Genomic DNA, 7,636 nt, shown 5'->3' with positions numbered 1-7,636 from the left:
AAGTAGGGGGCCCCTGACTTTCTAAAGTCTAGGAGATCACATTAAAATATGGGTTAGATTGAAATGTGATGCATGAGTCATCATTTGAATTGAGACTCTACAGACTTATGTATTATTCATTGTCTTGAGCAATAAAAACTCACAAAATGCCAAAGTGCCCTCAGGCCCCAGAATAGCTTAATTGGGCACCATTGCTCTGTGCTGCAAAGCCGCTATTTAATTCTGAGTTCTGCAGTTTTACATCAGAACAGGCCCAGGAAGAGGCCGTTTTCCGTCTTTGGTCCCTGGCGCCTCTGCTCAAGTGCAGGAAGTATGTAGCATCCTTCCAAAGTGCTGTCCCCGGATCACCCAGGGACTCAGGTGCTGGGTGAGCAGCTGCCGGCACAGTCGAGGAGGGGAAAGGTCCTCTGGGGTGGGAAGAGAAGAGTCCGATTGGTGTCACCCACACCAGGGAGGCAGGCAGGCCTGGGTTCTCTGTCCTGAGCTGGCCTTGATGGCCGTGGAGGGTCAGGTCCAGAATTACCCTGACCGAGACTCAGGGCTTAGCCCCAGGAACATAAGCACTTCTGCCCCAGGTTCCTGGTCTGTGAGACAGGGGGATTGTCACGAGCACTGCCAAGGCCAATGCCAGGCCATGATGACGCAGAGGCAGTGATGCAAAGCCAGGTGTGGGCAACACTCAGGAAAACCCAACTCCTGTATGGGGCAAAGCTAAGTGCCAAGACCTCAGGCTGGGCTGGGGGGGCTTGGTGAGTGCTCACTCCTTCTCCCACCCCTCCCTGGCCTGGACTTGAGTTTCCTTGAAGTTCTCTGTATTGTTCAACTTGAATGCCACCCATGACGGGGAATTCACCCCCCACAGGAAGGCCTCCTCAGCTATGTACAGCTTTGACCTGGAGAACAAGGTCTCAGGCTGAGCTGCATTGACTCCCCATGGGTCTCACCCCAGCACTGGGTGCGGCTCCTGGGGGGCCACCCAGACTGTTGTGGGCACCCTCGAAGACCACTCTTCTGACTTTAGGGAGTCCTGGCTTCTGTAAGCTGCATATCCTAGCTCCCTGTCACATCTCCTAAGTATACTTCTACAATCGGCAACATCTTGTCACGCAGAACACATTCCCAGGGGAGATGCCTTCCAGGGTGAGAGCCATCCCCCTCCTGCTGCTGTGGGGCCTCTTTGTGGACCCCAAGGGGGGCCCCACCAGCTCTTCCAGAACCATAGAATGTGTGTGCAAAGCCGACCTCAGTGTCCTCAACTGCCTTCTTTTTCTTTTCTTGACACATGACTGTCCCTCCCTCAGTCCCGGGCCCTGTTGGTCCTTCTGTTGCTCCTACCGACCCCCACTCTGGGATGGACTCACAACTAAAGCCTCAAGCTCCGCACTTCCCCTCTCTTCCGTTTCGTTCTGAGCAATTCAGCCCCAAACCCCTGATGTGGCACAGAGCGCTGCTGTGCCTTCAGTTCAAGGACAGGAGGGTCTCAGGACTGCGTGGGGACAGCAGGGTCCATGGGAAAGGGGGCTGGGTGAGGGGTGTAGGAGCCCACATGGGGTGGGGAGGGTGGTCCGAGCCTGGCTGGGGTGGCAGCATGTCCGTATGGCAGGACAGGTGACACAGGAAGTCAGGGTCCAAGCCAGGGGTCCCTGGCCAGGGGGCCTGACATCCAGGAACATTCTACAAAATAGCTGGAACAAAATCTACAGAAGTACTGAGGCTGTGGAAATCAAAGAAAAATGGAGGAGTTGTCCCAGGAAAAGAAGACCAAAAGGAAGTGACAATTCAGGATAGCGCATCATTCTAAATGGATCCTTTGGCTCTGAAAGACATTATCAGGCCAGTTGGTAAAGCCTCAGTGAGGTCTGAGGATTCCAAGGATGGATATATCAGCATGCATCTCCTGGTTGTCGAGGAGAGTGTCCTTGTTTGTAGACACATACACATGGATAGAAAATCAGGTCAGCAACTTACACTCCAATGAGCAGGAAGGAAAAGGCTTTCTTATATAATTGTACTTTCTATTTTTCTGTAATTTTATAATTGCTTGATTTTTTTTAAGTAGATGATTTCAAAACTGGCACTGAATTAGAGCTTCCCTGATCCTCCATTGTATTTATGAGAAGAGGACAAAGTTGCAGAGAGGTTAAAGCAACTTGAGCGTGGTCACACAACTGGTAGGTGTGAGTCGTGGCTCCCAAACTCTCCTTTCAAGTCTTATGATTGAATCTAGTCCATGTGCTTCATTTTCCAGGTTAAGAAACTCGGGCACCAGGGCCATGAAGAGACTTACCCCAAAATGAGCTGAACGCATTTCAGGTGGCAGGTTAATTTGGGCAAATTTGGAGAGTCTCTAAGTGTCTGAAATTGATCTCTGGGTGCTGGTCTGCTCCATCCATGTGCCCAGAAAATTCTCACAGGTGTTGGTTTGAAGCCATTCCTCTCAGACAGGAAGTCCTCTGCTACTTGCTAGGGGCTTTCAGTTTGTTGCCAAAGTGGTTATGGTATATGGAGCTACTGTGCCTGCAGGGGTCTGTAGGGGTCTCTGGGGGTTTTCTGCCCTCTTAGTCACTGACAGCCTGAGACCTTGCCCTTCCAGGAGGCAGCCTTATCTCTGGCAATTCTGAAGAGGCAGAATAGCATCCAGAGTGTCTCTAAGGAGAACACAAGCCCATGGAGAAAGAAGCCGACGAGTGCCTGCTAGGGGGCAAGGGTGGGAGCTGAACTGTTTCCCCCAACATTCGTATGCTGAGGTTCTAGCCCCCAGGACATCAGAATGTGACTGTAGTAAGAGACAGAGCCTTTCGAGAGGTGATTAAGGTCACAGGAGGTCACTGGAGTGGACCCTGATCTGCTGTGACTGGTGTCCTTGTGAGAAGAGAGGATGGGGACATAGACACAGAGAGACAACCCTGTGAGGACCCAGGGAGAAGCTAGTTGTCTGCACGCCAAGGAGAGAGGCCTCAGGAGAAACCTAACCTGCTGACACCTTGACCTCGGACGTCCAGCCTCCAGAGCTGGGAGAACATGAACTTCTGTTGTTGAAGCCCCGGCTCTATGGGACTTTGTTCTGTCCTCCTGACAGATTAGCACAGCAGGAGTGAGGAATGCTGGAGGAATGACTTTTCTACAGACCACAGGCTCTTTGCACAGATCCCCTCTGCCCACACTAAAATGTCACCTTCCCTCTATGACCGCACCAGGTGACACTCTTCCCATCGGGACCCAAATCAACAGAAGCAGAGAACAGTACGCTCAGTCTGGAGTCAGAAGTCCCAGCACATCCACTTAGGAGTTGTGTGGTCTTCTGCAAGTCACTTAAGCTTACTTAGACCCAGTTTCCTTATGTAAAAATAGGATTCATAGTTTCTGCCCTAGTCTTTCATAGAATTGTTGAGAAGATCAAATGTAGAAACTAATAGAAGTAATAAAGCAGATTATACATGCAATGAATTGCTACCGATGAGAGAAATACTATAGTTGGGGCTTCCCAGGTGACGCTAGTGGTAAAGAACCTGCCTGCCAATGCAGGAGATGTAACAGACATGGGTTCAATCCCTGGACTGGGAAAGATGCCCTGGAGGAGGGCATGGCAACCCACTCCAGTACTCATGCCTGGAGAATGCCATAAGCAGAGGAACCTGGTGGGCTATGATCCATAGGGTTGCAAAGAGTCATACACGACCGAAGTGACTTAGCACAGCACACAGCACTCAATACTATAGTATTCATAATTTTTTAAATGTATTCACTGAATTTCTACTTCAGTTAGAAAATGAAAACACCATCTCCAGAGTTTATAATCCAGGAGGGACTATGAGAGTTACACACATAAAGCCATGTAAAGGATGGCACGCAATGAAATACTGTCAACAAACAGAAATTGTGTGCTCAGAGGAAGAAAGTCATCACAATCTGATGTGCCTTATTGTTGCTCATTCATTCTTCAAACACTTCCCGGGAGACGTTATGTGCCAGCCTGTTCTAACCCAGGGATAGAGCTGTGAACAGAACTGGAAACACTCAGAAAGCCTAGGTTCTAGGCTAGGTTCAGAGTTTTGCAGAATGAATAGGACTCATTAGGTTATTCTAGGGGAGGGCTTCAGAGGTATAGGAATACAGCCAGCAGACAGTGGGATTGGCCCAGATGCGACTGCAATCCCCAGATACAGCCACCAGATGGCAGAGTGACTTCAGACAAAAAGTTCATCAAAGTTTGGGAAGAAATTTCTTTCTTCCTCCAAATGAGGAATGCTTGCACAGGTTTGGGATCTCCCAGAAGTCTAGGGGAGCAGAAGATACAGACTTCAGGGGTGAGAATGAAGAAGAGGCTCTTTGCCTAACAACTGGTGGGAGCTTTCCAGAGCCACTGGATTGGCCCTCAGAGGTGGGGCTCCGGGCTCAGAGCAGCCGTAGCCAATAGATATTCTTGAGGGAGCCTGGCCCCTGGGGGTCCTCTCAGGACTGGGAACTGACGAGTTGTTCCCCTTGCTCTGTGGATGGGTCACTTTGGGGTCCTCTCTTCCCTCTGCCCTAGGGAGCCAGGAATCTTGCCCTACAACTCCCCTGGTAATCTGCAAAGCCTGGGGGCTCCTTCTGCTGAGATGTTAGGCAGGGTGATGTTGGAGGCAGAAGCCCTGATTTGGCAGCATAGAGCAGAACCCCACTGCCCGAGCCTTCTTACTGTGCCAGAGTGTAAGACTTGGATCCTCAGAAAAACGAGTTTTTCCTCACTGTCCCCTCCACACAGCCCTCCGGGTCATATATCCATTCAAAACTTTCATGAATGATCTACACCACCAGGCAAGGGGCTTTCATTGTGGCTCAGTAGTAAAGAATCTACCTGCCAAAGCAAGTGATGTAAGAGACTTGGGTTCGCTCCCTGGGTTGGGAAGATCCCTTTGGGGTAGGAAATGGCAACTGGTTCCAGTATTCTTGCCTGGAGAATCCCATGGACAGAGGAGGCTGGCTAGCTACAGTGCAGGGGATCTCAAAGAGACACAACTGGGTAACAACACACACACACACACACAGACACACACACACACACTGCCCGTCTGTGTGCTGGGGACCCAGGAGTCCATGAGACAGGTCATTCACAGAACGGGCTGAAACTAGACTCCAAGGGCTGAATGCAGGCTGCTGCCCATGTGTGTTCACATTGTCCACAGCTGCTTTGTGCTACAAGGCAGAGATGAGTAGCCGTTACAGAGACCATATGGCCCACAGTCCTAAAGCATGTGCTATAGAAAATGTTTGCTGACTGCCCATCTTGGGGGAGAGACAAGGAAGTGAAGAGAGGATAACGTCACTATAAACAGAGCTGTGATGGAGGCAGGGCCACGATAAAGGTGGGCGCAGGTGAGAGATGAAGTTGAGTAGGTGAACAGACAGACAAATGGATAAAGATGTGGTACATACATACAATGGGATACTACTCAGCCATTAACAGGAATGAAATAATGCTCTTTGCAGCAACATGGATAGACGTGGAGATTCCCATACTAAGTGAAACAAGTCAGAGAAAGACAAATGTCATGATACCACTTACATGTGGAATCTAAAAAAAATGATACAAATGAACTTACTTACAAAACAAAAGCAGACTCACAGACTTAGAGAATGATCTTATGAATACTAGGGGAGAAGGGTTGGGGGAGATAGATTGGGAGTTTGGGATTGATATATACACATTACATATACTATATTTAAGATATATAACGATCAAGGACTTACTGTATAGCACAGGGAACTCTGCTCAATATTCTGTAATAGCCTAAATGGGACAAGAATTTGAATAAGAATAGATACATGTATACGTACAACTGAATCACTGCTGTACACCTGAAGTTAACACAACATTGTTAATCAGTTATGTTCTAATATAAAATAAAGATTGTTTTAAAAAGAGGAAAAAAGAGAGAGAGCTGTGTTAGAGGCAGGGCCGTGGTGGAAGCAGGGGCAGGTGAGAGATGAAGTTGAGTGGGAGGCTGGACGGGGGAGCATCCAGGTGGGCCTGTCTTTTTGGACCCCCGGGGGCCCCTGAAGCAGCCATGAGAAGCCATTGAAGGGCCATGAGCTGGAGTGACAAGATCCCATCCCAGGAACCACTGTGTGGAAAGTGGAGCAGGGGGAGACAACAGCAGAGGCAAGCAGCCCAGTGAGAGACTGTGGTGGCCCCATCTAGGACAGAGGAGAGAGGCCTGCAGGGGCCAGGAGCTGTGGGCACAGAGAAGGGCTAATCCTGGAAGGCTTTCTAGGGTGGGGGACAGAGAGGCAGGTCAGGGCTGAGTGTGTGTCCAGCCAGGATCCCCAAACTCTGGGGTCTCACGAGGCTCACCAAACCCTCCAGATGTGGTCGTGGAGGAGCCATGCAGATCACCGAGAGAAGTCCCTCGTTCGAAGGAGGGGAAATGAAGTCGGAGGCTTCCTGATGTGCGTTTCCAGGCTCTGGGCGGCAGCCTCCTGATGTTAGTGTCCGTGCTCCACACCCCGTTCTGGCTGAGTGTGGGGTGCGGGGTATTTTGCAGGAGTTTCCTAGCCAGTGACATTGGCATGGACCTCTTAGGATGGATGCCCTGTGGGTGGGACCAAGGCTATTGTGAACTCAGGGAGCCTTAAAAACCCAGTGCATCCCAGCCCAAGTCCTTTCAACGAAAGAGAGATAAAGGCTAAGCCTATCTCACGGGTTTCCCCAAGGTGCCCAGGGTGGTGCAGGGGAGCGACAAGACCAGCCCTGGGGGCTGGAAGCAGAGACCTCCACAAGTACAGGAGGTCCCTAAATCTCCAGTGTGTTTTATTTTTGGCCACACTTCACAGCATGGGAGACCTTAGTTCCTTGACTAGGGATTGAACACATGCCCCTTGCATTGGAAGGCAAGTCCCAAGCTTCAGGTTTTATTATTATTATTTTTCAATCAGGTGCCTTTGCATTCTGTTTCATCATATATATTTTGTGTTTTGAAGAAGAAAATTTTATATTACTAACAGTGAGCCTCTAAGAAGCTGCTGCAGGAACATGTTCAGGGTGTTCTGTAGCTCCTGGCACCTCCCACTCAGCCAGGTGGGGGACTGGGGCAGGAAAACGAGGATGCAGCTGCAGCCTGCAGAGAGGGAGACAGCTGTTTATGCTGATATCACAGCAAAGGTGTAAGGAGGGACAGAGAGGCAATCAGCCCCGAAGCTCCCTGACAGTAGGGACACAGCTTTCAGCCCTGGATCCCCTCGGTTACAAGGCTCTGACACAAAGCATTTACACATGGTGAATATGCCTCATTTCAATAATGAGGAGGATGACAGAATGCCCCAGGCCATCAAACAGCTAAAGCATGGCCAGCTGCTCCCTTCCCTCTGTAATTTCTCTAAACTGCAATTTTCTTACCTGCAAGGTGTTAGTAATGACCCCTTCCTGCCTAGATGTTAGTCCTTTGGCAAGGCAGTAAGGCAAAGTTCAGTTCAGTCACTCAGTTGTGTCCAACTCTCTGCAACCCTATGAACCGCAGCATGCCAGGCCTCCCTGCCCATCACCAACTCCCAGAGTTTACGCAAACTCATGTCCATTGAGTCCGTGATGCCACCCATCTCATCCTCTGTCATCCCCTTCTCCTGCCCTCAATATTTACCAGCATCAAGGCCTTTTCAA

Source organism: Bison bison, unplaced genomic scaffold (genome assembly GCF_000754665.1).
Source record: "Bison bison bison isolate TAMUID 2011002044 unplaced genomic scaffold, Bison_UMD1.0 scf7180017864143, whole genome shotgun sequence".
NCBI classification, from domain to species: domain Eukaryota; kingdom Metazoa; phylum Chordata; class Mammalia; order Artiodactyla; family Bovidae; genus Bison; species Bison bison.
Note: the sequence above shows the minus strand (reverse complement) of the source record.